The 14,684-nt window shown below is 35.6% G+C and overlaps 1 pseudogene; it reads left to right on the top strand.

Moving 5' to 3' along the window:
- Positions 1 to 9,083: 9,083 nt before the first annotated feature.
- Positions 9,084 to 11,302, top strand: LOC124993637 (threonine--tRNA ligase 1, cytoplasmic-like; annotated as a pseudogene).
- The last annotated feature ends 3,382 nt before the right edge of the window (positions 11,303 to 14,684 follow it).

Genomic DNA, 14,684 nt, shown 5'->3' with positions numbered 1-14,684 from the left:
AGGCAAGCAGTTTTACAGTGTTCTTTTAATTGGTTAACATTTGAACAGCTAAACATTAGTCCTCCTCTGGTTGGGTCCTGCCAATCTATTTGATTCTCATTAGGTCCTGCCAGAACTGAACGGTCCTAGTGGAAGAAGGGAAGAGGGAAGGGGTGAACTATGCAGGAGATGAGTCGGGGCTAAGTCCCGCTCCCGTCCTTGACAGATAAGGTCTCCAGGCAACCGCACATTCCTCGGACAAATATCTCTTAACAACCTTGGTAAGCACCGGGGCCCAGCAGTCCTGTTTGTCCTTGAGACAGTTAGCAGCACAGATACCACCCTGCTCTCAACACTTGCAACTTTGCACAATGGCTATTTGTTATCTTCTCTGTTTTCATTCTAATTCTTTAGTCAAATATTTATCTATTTGTATTTATTTTGTTTAAAATGATATGTAAAAATGTAAAAGTTGTACATATTAATGGGGTGTCATTCAACACACATATAAAATGTATAACATTTAAATCGGGTTAACCATATTTATCTAGTCAGTCATCCTTTCTTTGTGACTAAACCTTTAAAAATCCTTTTTCCCAGCCTTTTGAAATGCACATCATTGTTGTCTGCAGTCACCCTACTGCATAATAGCACACCACAACTTCTTGCTTTGTTCTAACTGTAACTTAGTCCCACTGATTCACTTTTCCCTTTCCCTCCCTCACCTCCAACCCCAGCCTAGGTTCTGGTAGTCACTATTCTACTCTCAACTATCATATCAACTCCTTTAGATTCCATTTATGAGTGAGATCATGTGGTACTTGTCTTTCTGTATTTGGCTTATTTCACTTTATATAATGATATATCTTTCCATTCTTGCTGTTACAAATGACAGGCTTTCATCTTTTGGTGACATTTACACAGTATTCAACTGTGTAAATGGCCTAGTTTTCTTTATCCATTAGACAATGGCCAACCCGTTTTGAAAAAAATGTTCAACACCATTTGTCACAAAGAATGGAAAATCAAAACCACAATATCACCTCACACCAGTAAAAACCTGTATTATCAAAATACTATAATAAATAGTGGTAAGAATGCAGAGAAAGAGGAATCTTGCACACTCTTGGTGGAAATGTACTATGGAAAATAACATGGAGGTCCCTCAAAAATTAAAAATAGAACTTCCATATGATCCAGAATCATATGCTGAATATACAACCAATGAAAATGAAATCAAAGAGAAATCTATACTCTCATGTTCACTGCAACCATAGTTACTATAGCCAAGAAATGAAAACAACCCAAAGTGTCTATCAACTGATAAGTGGATGAAGAGAATGTGGTACATATATACATTGAAATACTATTCAACCATATAAAACAATGGTATCTTGTCTTTTGTGGCAACCTGAAATGAACTGGAGATCATCACATTAAATGAAATAAGTCATATACAGAAAGCATCACATGATCTCACTCATATATGATATCTAAAACAGTTGATCTTGTGAAAGTTGTGAGTATAATGTTACTTACCTGAGGCTCGACAGCTTGGTGGGAAGAGAACGGGAAGGAAAGGGTGACATATGGATAAAAATAATATAGTGCACATTTCCAAAAACTGGGAAAAAGAAATTTTAAATGTCTCACCATAAAGATCTGACAATGTTGGAGGACAGAAATACATTTAACCTAATTTAAACACTATGCAATGTATACTTGTATCAAAACATTACATGGTATCCTACTTATATGTACAATTTTTATGGTTCAGTTAAAAAATAAATTTTAAAAATCACACACACACACACACACACACACACATTTCTGATGGTCTAAAGTCAAAATGTCCAAATTTGTCTTACTGAGTGAAAATAAAGGTGTCAATAGATCTGCATTCCTCAGACGGTTCTTTTTCAAGTTCTAGAGCTCACCTGCCCCCTTCTACTGGCTGCATCATCCCTACCTCTGTTTCCACTGTCACAGTTCCTTTAATTTAACTCTAACTCTCTTACTGCCCTCTTCTACAGCTAGGGTTACTTGGGATTAGACTGGGCAAATTGGACAATTCAGGATAATCTCCCTATCTCAATATTCTTGATTATATCTGCAAAGTTACTTTTGCCAAGAAGAACACATACATTGTGCAAATGAAACTATGCTCATCTGTTGGGAGAGATCATTGTTCTCCCTACAAAAGTAATTTTTGAACTATGTAATTATTCATTAGACAACAGAGAACCCTGAAAATTGCTGTTTGTTTAATTCATCTTATCAGAACTTGGTTCTGCATTATTTGATTTGTGTTTGGTTTTCTCTGAAAAAGAAAGAAAAAAATAAAGAAAACCTCCACTTTGGTTTCAAATTTCACTTATGAGAAAATTCTAGTTAACACATTATTCTTGGTAAAAATTAATGTAACATTGTTTTGGGAATTCTATTTGTCTATGCTATTTGTACTTTGTGGATCAGTTATATCAATAACAGCAGTACTGAATATAAAAAGTTAAATTTCAATATAGGTTTGTGAATTTCATTATGTCATTTAGTGACAAGTATGAGGATTTTTTCATGAAATAATGTCAAAGTATAAGTAGGACATTGTTCATAAAAATTATGATTGGGGCCAGCTTAATTTTTTCTGGGGTTACAAATGAATGGGAAAATGGGTGTTAGCATTTTTATGAGGACAGAAAATGCAGTTGCTGAATAATAACTATGAATAAATATCCTAAACACAGAATTTTAATCCTCCTCCTGTTCTACTTTGAAGGAATGGCTTCAGTAATGGAAGAGTACCTACTTCCTAGCATTTCATTGTAAAACTCACTACCATATTATAGCCAGTTTATATTTTCATTCTCTTTATATTAAGTGATCTTATGGTTTGGATCTTTAGTATGTCCTCCAAAAAGCTCACGTGTTCAAAGCCTGGTCCCTAATGGAGCCAGGTTCAGAGGTGGAGTTTTTAGAAAGTGATTAGATCATTAGGACTCTGATCACATCTGATTAATACATTGACAGTTGAATTGACTACTGGAAGGTGGGACAGAGTTGAAAGAAGTTGGGTGTGCCCTGAAGGGTATGTCTTTCTAACTCATGAGCTGAGCAACTTTCCTTCACTATGTTTTTCCACCATGTCATTTCTGCCTTGGAGCCTGCTTATCATGGTCTCACCCCTCAGAAATTATAATTCAAAATGTCTTTCCTTTTCTAATTTATTCTTGTCAGATATTTTTCACAGGATCAGAAGGCTGACTAACACAAGTGGATTATCTTTTTGCTACTGCTTCACCATGAATGCCTTGATATAATTAATACACTGTGTAAAAAGTGAAATATAATATGTTCTACACAATAGATAATATGGTAATTTATGTAATAAGATTACCATATCACATCATTGTATAAGAGGAACACTCATTTTATTATAAATTAGAAGACCTACTTTATCTGATGGTGTGCTGGGAGATGGGTGTCAAAGTGATCAGGTGGAGAAAAATAAGGAGTACTATGGTTACAGACTTAAAGAGGCTGTTTCCCCCACAAGAGGTGTCTCAGATGCAGTCGGCTACTAAAGAACCTTTTTAGGAACATCCTTGCCATATAATTATAAACCCAGAATAAACTGACTTATAATTACATTTGAACCTGCAAAATAAGGATAAAGCTAAAGAAGGGTTGAAAAAAATATGGAAGACTTATGGTTAGAAAAGATTTAAACTATTTACTGAAGGTAAGAACAATATCTTCTTACCTGAGGAGCTTGTATCTTTATGTATTCTTTACCCCTCACTTTATAGGAAGAAACAAATGTTGGCTCTAGGTTCAAATAACACCAAAATGATCCCTTTTTCTGTCACATCACATGGAATCTTCCTAAAATTTCTGAGCCTCCATTTCCTATGTTGTACTATAAGGATGACATTAATCACACTATATAATATTGGGAAGATTAATTTGCACATATAAACTACAATTATTTGGAAATGGGGAGACAAGGCTAAGCAATGGGGACTATTTGAATTATGTTTCCTCTCAACAATTTTTTTTCTTTTTGTCTTGATTTTTAAGCCTGGATTTTCATGCCTTTTACACTGAAAACATTTTCCTTAGCCTGTGCTCTTTTATGAGTTATCCTGTTTCATTTATTCCTTTAACTACTAAATTCTCACAAGACTGGTCTGCCTCCTGACCATCTTTGGACAGTTTGTCCCTTGAAGTCTGTATCCTACTTTTTTATCCTGAGGGATCTGATTGATGGATTCTCAATCCCCACACCATACTCTTCATCTTGCTAGCCTTAAGATTCTCATTTCTGAACATCATCCACCAAATCTTTTCTTATTTTCTTTCTGTGCCCTCTCTGAGGATTTAATTTGCTCTTATAATTTCATATATCATTTATGCATCAGTCCTGAACAGTGGCTCTGACTTACTGACTTTTAAACCCACATGTCAGGCTGGGATGAATGTGCAACCTTGTGTGTTCAGATAATATCACATATTCAATATACAAAATTGAAATTTATTAGCTCCTCACTTGATTTCTTTGTACTTATTTGCTTGGTAATGTTTCAGATTTACTTAAATATAAATATTCAATCATTTCCACAGCATTTTCCTGACTTCAGGAACATCATCGATTCTTGCCATTTCTTAGCTTTGGTATGGACTGTCTATGACACTCCACACCCAGAAAGGAGGAGCCATTCTGCTCAAAAGACTTTGCAGTTTCCCAAGGAAAACTATTTAGTTAGCTGTCACATACATTTTGCTACAGTCTAAATGTGTCCCCTAAAATTCATGCGCCCATAACCTGATTCCCAATGAAGCAGTACTGAGAGATAAGACTTCAAAGTGGTGACTAGATCATGAATTCATTAGTGTTGTGATCTCAGGAGTGACTTAGTTCCACAGGAGAGGGTTCCTGATAAATGGTGGGTGCAGCCCTCCCTCTCTTGCGGGCTCACCTATGTTCTTTTGCCCTCTGCCTTTCACCATGGAGAGCACAGTTAGATGGTTCTCCCAACACTCCCAGACCTTCATATTGATCTTCTCAAACTCCAGAAGTCTAATAAGCTATGAGTTTAATAAATTTCTATTGTTGGCAGGATATTCAGTCTCTGACATCCTGTTACAGCAGCACAAAAATGAACTCCCACAATTTTGGAGTTTGATTTTGCCAGTCTCTTGTGCAAGATTTCATGCAGGCATCATATACACTGGTTGCCTGGAAATCACCTCCATTTTCCAGTCAGTCCACCCACCTTGTTTTAAAGCTTCCATTTGCTTTTTCATTTTTTTTTTATGATTACCTGTTAGCCTTTCCTTTTATCTGAGTATCACAATATAAATTGACCTCCAGAAATCATTCAGGGAATTGCTCTGCTTTCATAAAATACCCAGATAGGTTTAGTTGCTAATTTTTATGTAGTCAAAAGGCATACTGGCATTTTAATTCATTTTTATCTTTTTTTTCAACATCTATGTGACATTAATTAATTACTATGATTCCCTCCTACTAGATCATAAATTCAGATAGTTTTATCCCACTCTTTCTCTCAAAACATCATGCAATACTGGGACTAATAAATATTTCACAAATGTTTAATGATGTAATATAAAGCTAAAACAAATGCAGTGGATCCAGTTATAAAATTTAATTGAAATAAATACAAATCACCCCTAAGGACTCAGAAAAGGCTCACATGGAGTTGTGAGAGAGAAGGAAAACATATGCCTAGAGAGTCAGACTTCTTAAGTAATATTGGTGATCAATGGGGTAGCAGATGTTACAATTTTTTGAAATAAATATATCTATATATGTATATATACACACATACTTGCTTCACACATATATGCACATATATATTTTTGTATATATACAATTATATTGATGGTAAGTCAATAAAACTGTGCAAGGATTATAATACAAATGCAGAAGATAATTAATTTTGGATGTTGCAATTCTGAAGAAATCCAATATCATCTTTAAATATCATTGCTTGATGTATGCAAATAGATTTTTTGGCTATGAAGGCTTATAATAGCTTCAAATTTTACCTTCATTTAAAACAAGGAGGACTGATGTATCATAATATAGTGCTTTAACTCCAAACTGTGCATTTTATAGAAGGTCCACAAAATCTATTTTAGCATTTCACCTTTATTTTCTTACAAATTGTGAGAGATTATTATGTATATAATTTGTTTCACTTTTGCACAATCACTTCTTCATGATATTAACCTTCCCTCAACTAAAATGTGTTCAAAGTAGCAAATAATATAGTTTATTTTTTTTAAATGTAATGCCCTTCTTATCACTAGCTATCTTTTTCTTTCTTTCATTTTAAAAATACTCAAGTAAAGTTTGTCTCCATTTTTTTTTACAAATATCTTATTTTCTATTCCTTTAAAATATGGAGTTCCCTGATTTGAGATTGAAAAGAATCCTGAATTAACTTGTTCAGGGAAAAAGTGGGTTATTCTTTGGTCCATGCGTATTATCATGTTGCCTTTGCTTCTTCTAATGTGCAATGCTACACTGGAGTCCTTCCCCATGCCACCTGGTCACTTCTGCCAAGCTCGTCTGTGGTCTTTTGAATAGTCTTTTGAGGACCTCGGATTGTCTATTAATCTATTAAAGATCTATTTGAATTCTGTACAAATCAATACATAGCATTAGATTAAAGTTTGACAATTCTCTCTGTTAGATGGCAAATATAATAGCTCTTCCATCAGGGTCTTGTTTGTCCATACTTATTTTGGGCAATCATTACACTGTTACTTTTTAATACTCTCTCTCTCTCTCTCTCTCTCTCTCTCTCTCTCTCTCTCTCTCTCTCTCTTACCCTCTTTCTTACTTACATTTGTGTGTAGCAAGGGAAAGTAGGTGTAGATAAGTCTACTCAGGTGCACTGCTGGAGTTTCTCAACTCTCTGAGCTTTTCCTAAAATACAATTTGGAAGTCTGGGATATTGAACACATACTATAGCATCTTTCCTTAGGTAATATCTACTAGAAATACCTCTTGTAAGTAGCCAACCTAACGAGAAGGGATAGTGGCTTGGCTTTGCCTCACTAGAATCTTATGAGTTTTCCCACCCTCCCCAGGTGAGCCATGGCTCTCCCATTTTCATTATGAGTCACAGCTCTTTCTCCCTGTTCACCTGTTTTCTATGGGTGCTCAGCCTTATCAGGTCAATGGCAGATTAAGGTGGAATATTGCTTTACTCTTGCCTTAATAGCTGCCTTTTAGCTGGGGCCTCAGGAAGCACATAGTTACCAAACATCTTAGAAGCCTACAAATAATATCAGGGGATTAGACATCTTGCTATGACTTCATTTGCCCCTAGAGGGCAGAAATATTATCCTCTCATTATGCTTCCCTCATTTGTGGAAAAGAAGAGCTATTTCTTCTTGCTCTCTCTTTTCCCAGTCAAGTAACTACACAATTATGATTATGGCACAGAACTAAAGTAGTGTTTACAATTAATTCTGCTAGAAGTCAAATATGGCTCTTAAATCAGTTTCTGTCCACATGTACTCTAAATGACACATCCACTGAAGCAAGGGATCCCCTTCCCATACTCTCATAATTGTTCTTTACATTTTGAGCACACATCAGCATATATTCATCTGTCCTCTGGTTCATTTTTTGATAAAATAAAAGTATATTTTGGCCATACAATTTAGATGAACTTTCCTTTTCCTAGTGGAATGAATCTGACACAATTTTCCTACATACACATATGAAAGCATCACAGAGAATCCCACAATCATGTACATCAACAAGAATGGGATCCTAACTAGGATGAGAGATAGTCCATGCTTATAAAATTATATCAAAATGGATTTTATTGTCATGTATAACTAAAAAGAACCAATACATTTTTTTAAAAAGCATTACATTAAAAAAATTGGCCACGGAAAGGAAAGTAAAAAAAAAAAATTAGATCAACAGAAGATAAACACAGTGTTTATTTTAAAATGCTCATATTAGAAAACAATATATTTGAGGAAAATTCATATAATTATAACAATTGTGTATTTTTCCTGAACATCTCATGTTGATTTTTTTTCATTCTTAATATCATTTGATAGACTTTGTCACATTTTAGAAAGTTCCCACCATAATTCATCAGCCGCATCTCTATGTTTCATGATTCAGCTGAGTATAACTTTATTTGGAAAACCAACCACTTGACTTTCAATCCTTTTAATCACTACCTCCATTATGCTGCCTTGAATCTTGAATCCTGTTTATATTTCACATTTCTCTTCTTACACTGTGTACTTTAACTGGTTCACACATCTACCCCAACTAATTTTATTTCTCCACTCTTCAGGCATGTTTAATGCTCTCATACTTTCTCTCTCCTTGTTCTTACCAATACAAATGCCAGGTTGCCAATAGAGCCATATGCAGAGAAAAGAGGGCCTTGATACCCATTCGTTTATTCATTCAATTATTTCCCTCTCCACTACTCAATTGTTTACTGAGCTGTTTACTGTACCAAGAAAAATAAGATATCATCAACACCTCGAGGAGGTTACAATTTAGTAGAATAAGGAAATAAAATATGTTGGATGACATGTTCAGAGGACAAGCCTAGCACAGTGGGGGACCTGGGAATGCAATGGTTTCTTTTTGTTGAGGGTGTGATAAAAACAAATAAATATTAATAGCAGCATGATTGTTGCTTAGAAAGGAGGTAAAAGGACAAACTCAGCAGCTCCGTAATTATGCTTCTATAACCTCATAACTTTAGGAATGCACTGTAAAATATATCATGTCTTTCCCAACAAATGTCAAGACCAGGTTGCCACACCTGTAATTACTACTCTCTAGAGGTGCTCTAACATTCTTATTCTGCAGTTCTAAATATGGAAAAATATCTTCCTTTTCATTGCCTTTATTTTCTCTTATGGACTGATAGAGTATAACTTTCAAGATGAAATTTACCAAGAAACTAAGGAAGAATAAAATAGAACATAGGGTGCCTTCAGGGACACGAGGTGCTACCACAGGGACCCCAGGCATCCAGCCCACGGCTGCCCGCCTGCTTTCTCCTCCAGACCGTCACTTTTGAGTTCTGTTGTCTCTTGGTGGTTCTTTGATGTCTGAGGAGGCCAGAGGCAGTTCAGGGAAGATGGGCAGCGAGGAGAAGCCGGTAGATGCTGTTGAAGAAAAGCGAAAAGAAGGAGGCAAGAAGAAGAACAAAGAAGGATCTAGAGATGGAGGTCAAGCAGAGTTGAATCCTTGGCCTGAATATATTAATACACGTCTTGAGATGTATAATAAACTAAAAGCAGAGCATGATTCCCTTCTAGCAGAAAAAGCAGAAAAAGATAGCAAGCCGATTAAAGTCACTCTGCCTGATGGTAAACAGGTTGATGCAGAATCCTGGAAAACTACACCTTATCAAATTGCTTGTGGAATTAGTCAAGGCCTGGCTGACAACACTGTTATTGCCAAAGTGCACAAAGTTGTTTGGGACCTAGACCACCCTTTGGAGAAAGATTGTACTTTGGAGCTTCTCAAATTTGAGGAGGAGGAAGCACAAGCAGTATATTGGCATTCAAGTGTTCACGTCATGGGTGAGGCCATGGAAAGAGTCTATGGTGGATGTTTGTGTTATGGACCACAAATAGAGAATGGGTTTTATTATAACATGTACCTTGAAGAGGGAGGTGTGTCCAGCAATGATTTCTCTTCTTTGGAGACTTCGTGTAAGAAAATCATTAAAGAAAAACAAGCTTTTGAAAGATTGGAAGTTAAAAAAGAAACTTTACTGGACATGTTTAAGTACAACAAGTTCAAATGCCGAATATTGAATGAAAAAGTAAATATTCCAACTACGACAGTCTATAGGTGTGGTCCCTTGATTGATCTCTGCCGAGGTCCTCATGTTAGACACACAGGCAAAATCAAGGCTTTAAAAATACACAAAAATTCTTCCACATACTGGGAAGGCAAAGCAGATATGGAGACTCTCCAGAGAATTTATGGCATTTCATTCCCTGATTCCAAAATGTTGAAAGAATGGGAGAAGTTCCAAGAGGAAGCTAAAAACTGAGATCATAGAAAAATTGGGAGGGATCAAGAACTCTATTTCTTCCCTGAACTTAGCTCTGGAAGTTGCTTTTTCCTGCCAAAAGGAGCCTACATTTATAATACACTTATGGAGTTCATTAGGAGTGAATATAGGAAAAGAGGATTCCAGGAGGTTGTCACCCCAAACACCTACAATAGCCGACTCTGGATGACCTCAGGCCACTGGCAACACTACAGTGAGAACATGTTCTCCTTGGAGGTGGAGAAGGAGCTGTTTGCTCTCAAGTCCATGAACTGTCCAGGACACTGCCTTATGTTTGATCATCGTCCAAGATCCTGGCGAGAGCTGCCTCTGTGGGTAGCTATTTTGGAGTACTTCATAGGAATGAGCTGTCAGGAGCACTCACAGGCTCACCCAAGTACGAAGACTCCAGCAGGATGATGTGCGCATATTCTGTGCCATGAAGCAGACTGAGGATGAAATAAAAAGGCTGTTTGGATTTTCTATGTATAGTATATAATTATTTGGATTTTCTTTTAAACTGAAGCTCTCTACATGCCCAGAAAAATTCCTTGGAGATATTGAAGTGTGGAATCAAACTGATAAGCAACTTGAGAACAGCCTGAATGAATTTGGTGAAAAGTGGGAATTAAATCCTGGTGATGGAGCTTTTTATGGTCCAAAGATTGACATACAGATAAAAGACGCAATCGGTCGCTTCCACCAATGTGCAACAATCCAGCTGGATTTTCAGTTGCCCATCAGACTTAATCTTACTTTTGTAAGCCATGATGGTGATGATAAGAAAAGGCCAGTGATTATTCATCGCACCGTCTTGGGGTCAGTGGAAAGAATGAATGCTATCCTCACTGAAAACTGTGGGGGCAAATGGCCTTTCTGGCTATCTCCTCGCCAGGTAATGGTAGTTCCAGTGGGGCCAACATGTGATGAATATGCCCAACAGGTACAACAATTCCATGATGCTAAATTCATGGCAGACATTGATCTGGATCCAGGCTATACGTTGAATAAGAAGATCAGAAATGCACAGTTAACACAGTATAACTTCATCCTAGTTGTTGGTGAAAAAGAAAAAAATCAGTGGCACTGTTAATATCCGTACAAGAGACAACAAGGTCCATGGGGAACGTACTGTTTCTGAAACCATTGAGCGGCTGCAGCAAACAGGCAGAAGAATTCTAATAAAGAACTTGTCCACGTTGGCTAAGTGGAAATGGAACCCATCTCGGAAATGTTAATTTACACTTAGTCTGGATAGCTCAGCAAATCTTCCCAGATGACTGTAAGATCAACATTTTTGACCTAGATAGATTTTAGACAATGAGTATTTGATGGAATTAAGAGACCACTAAATTATTTTATTTGTTAAATACCTGAGCAGTTGTAGAACATGAGGATTCCTTAGTATAACATGAGAAGACTTTTTGTAAATTAAATGTGTTGGAAATGTTTTTCAGATTTGATAAAAAATTTTTTTGATTTTTAATATTTTTTTATTTAAAAAAATAGAATCAACATAAACACAAATACATGTTTCTGTGGATATTTCTTACTGGTACATATCACTTTAAAAATTCCACTTAATTGACTAATCATAATGTTAAACCACAAACTTTCAAAATAGGAATTTTAATTCCAAAGAAAACCTGCTCGTTTGAAGTCAAATCCTGCATGATTCTTCCTTTCCTGTAGCCTATGTGAGTCATCAGGTACACCAGTTTTTTTCCTCTAAACATCACAAATTCCTTCCACTTACACTTCCATGGGTATTAATCTCAGTGAGGTATCATGTAGATCATTGTACTTGCCTCCTAGTTTTTCCCAATTAGTTTAATTTCCAGGCTCCATTACTTAAAATTTTTTTCTTCTTACAGGAGCTAAATTATTCTAAAAATATAAAATTGTCAAGTCCCTTAAAGATAAAACAAAACTTCAGTGCTTTCTCCACTGCTCTTCAAGTTGAATATAAACCTATTAACTTATGATTTTTTTTGTGGTGCTGGGAATCAATTAACTTATGATTTTGACATTCATTTTTTTATCTTCTTTAGATGTTCTCCTCTCAGTCTTGTCATTGGTTAGTTTTTGTTTTTTTTTCTCAAAGATCACTATTAACTTCTATTTATTCTGTTCACAGAATTTGGCACATTCTGAAACTATCTTGTTTATATATTTGTTTAATTTTCCCCCTCATTAGAAGATAAGCTGTCAAAGGAAAGGGCATGTGTTTTATTCTCCATCAGGTCCACAGCAATCCCCATGGCCACCTGTACATAAAAATGGTATTTTGACTGAGGTTATATACTTATGATGTTAAGAATGAAGTTATTTATTGATGACAGATGAGTCTAAGATAATTCAAGATAGAGCTGTTTCCTGTCTGGCTTGCTTTCTTAAACATAGTTTCATTCTTCCTTCCTCCACAGAAACTTCTGATTTATAAGTAAGATTCATCTTTCTAGGTAGCTAATCTAAATTGGTTTCAGGTAGAAAATGCTGATTCCCTTAGTAAGATTGTTTTTCAGAGAGTATTTTTCCGTGCTTGCTACCAGGAGTGAACACAGTATCCCTCCTTTGGGAGTGGGCTTTTTACTTCATACTCCTTTGACTGACTTCTGAAGTCCTTCCTTATCCTCTGTCAAGTTGGAGAGTTGTACCGCTTGGAGCATGTACCTCTTGAAACAAGTACAGTTAAATCCTGTGCCACAACCCCATCACCTCATTTCAGGTCTCTTCCACACTGACAATTGTTAGATATTTGACATTTACCCCTAACTTCTTCAAGATCAAAAAAAGGCTGAAATTTTTCCTTTTGTTGTGCCTTTGAAGAAAAGTCATTTGGCCTCTCAAACAATTACAAGATGGTTACTATCTTTTTAAATCTGTTTCAATGTCATGTAATTCTCAAACATTTTAAGTAACATTTCCTTAAATAAAAATACATTTTAAACTGATTTAAAAATAAAACAAATATGTTCTCATTATAAAAAATGCTAATGACTCATCTTTCATATAGTCCTGGTCACTGAGAATGGCTAGCTTTTGAATAATTGCATGCATTGAAAGGAGCTAACTTGTTAGAAATGTTGCCTGAAAAAAGATTGTTGGTGAAGAAGACTGCAGTAGAAATGGAGTCTCACATGCTAGCTCCTTTAAGAGGAGTTGCTGAATCAAAAGGAATGAAAATCATTTCTCCTCTTCCATCTGTCATAGGATGCATTTGAATGTCCAGCAAAAATATCTTATTATATATTAAAGAATTGATTTTCTACTTAAGAAATGCTATAGCAGAATATGCTTTAGGAATTCAATTACTGCTAACATTTCTGATATTTTGAGTTTGTATCAGCCTATTATTGTTTAGCTCACATTTGACACAATGCAAGAAGGTTCAGAGGAGCAATGATTGATTGCAAGAGTCTTAACCCAATCAATGATTTAATTCCAAGATAGGGATCAACTGAGTGGTAACTGAAGTGGTAGGGTGTGGTTGGAGGAGGTGGGAATGGGGCATGGCTTTGGGTGTATATTTGTATCTGTCGAATGTTAAAATTGTTAATGGATTAAAAATTGTTAGAGGTCAAGTGTCTAGTTCAGGAATTCCTTCATTCCATTTATGATCACTTGTGGTAATTCCCATTTCCATGGGATCTGACCACAGTTGTTAAAGTAGTTATAACACATGGCATATGGTTTACATTAGTTCATAAGTCTCAGAATATTCTAATCTAAATCAACAGCTCTTGTTCTTTTTGTAGGATATAAATATCTAATATAGGCATTACACTATTGCCATATTTCTAAAATTCATTTCCAGAATTAGTGTTCCACTTTCAATATTAATAGACATAATCTAAATATTGTTATTATTTCAAGGATTATAAAACTGAAAATTGCTAACAAAAAGAAGATATAAACAATTTTGAAATACATGAAGTTGTTTTATTCTTCTTTGCATGACCATGTTTACCATTTTTGCTGTGTTGTTTTGTAATGGCCACTCCCAAGTCATTTTTATTATGCCCCATATAACTTGTCCTTCCTCTCATGAGTTTGCTGTAATTCTGTCATTACTATGTAATAAAGCAAAAAGAATCCTTCAATGTAGCCAACAGGAGTAATCTTAAAATATATGGGTGACATAAATTTCAAGACATGAAAAGCAATGTTGGTGGTCACTGCTTTTTTCCCTTAAAATTTTTCATAAAGAAGTTAAAGTCTATAACAGTGTTGGGAATCACACAATAGAATTATAATAAGAACAAAAGCTAGGGTTCATTGCTACAGTTTCTTCAGTGTTTTAAGAATGTGGTAATAGTGCTCCCAGATGGAAAAAAGATCCTTCTGATTATTTCCATAAATTAATATCTGAATCAATATAGAATTTGTGTTTTAACCAAACACAAAATTGAAATGGACTTCATTTACTCTTTTATGTTAAAAAAACAACAACCTAGATTAATTGTTTTTGTAAAATTCCATGCAAAGAGCCTTCTTAACATTTGGGGAGTGTTGGGACTAGTGACACGTTAACTAACTCAGGTTGACTCCTTATTCCTGGCGAGTGAGCTAGATCAAGACCTCAAAGGCGGTTTCAATAGTTAATGACGATAAATCGGA

This window comes from Sciurus carolinensis, chromosome 9 (genome assembly GCF_902686445.1).
Source record: "Sciurus carolinensis chromosome 9, mSciCar1.2, whole genome shotgun sequence".
NCBI lineage: Eukaryota > Metazoa > Chordata > Mammalia > Rodentia > Sciuridae > Sciurus > Sciurus carolinensis.
This window is presented reverse-complemented; position numbering and strand designations above follow the sequence as displayed.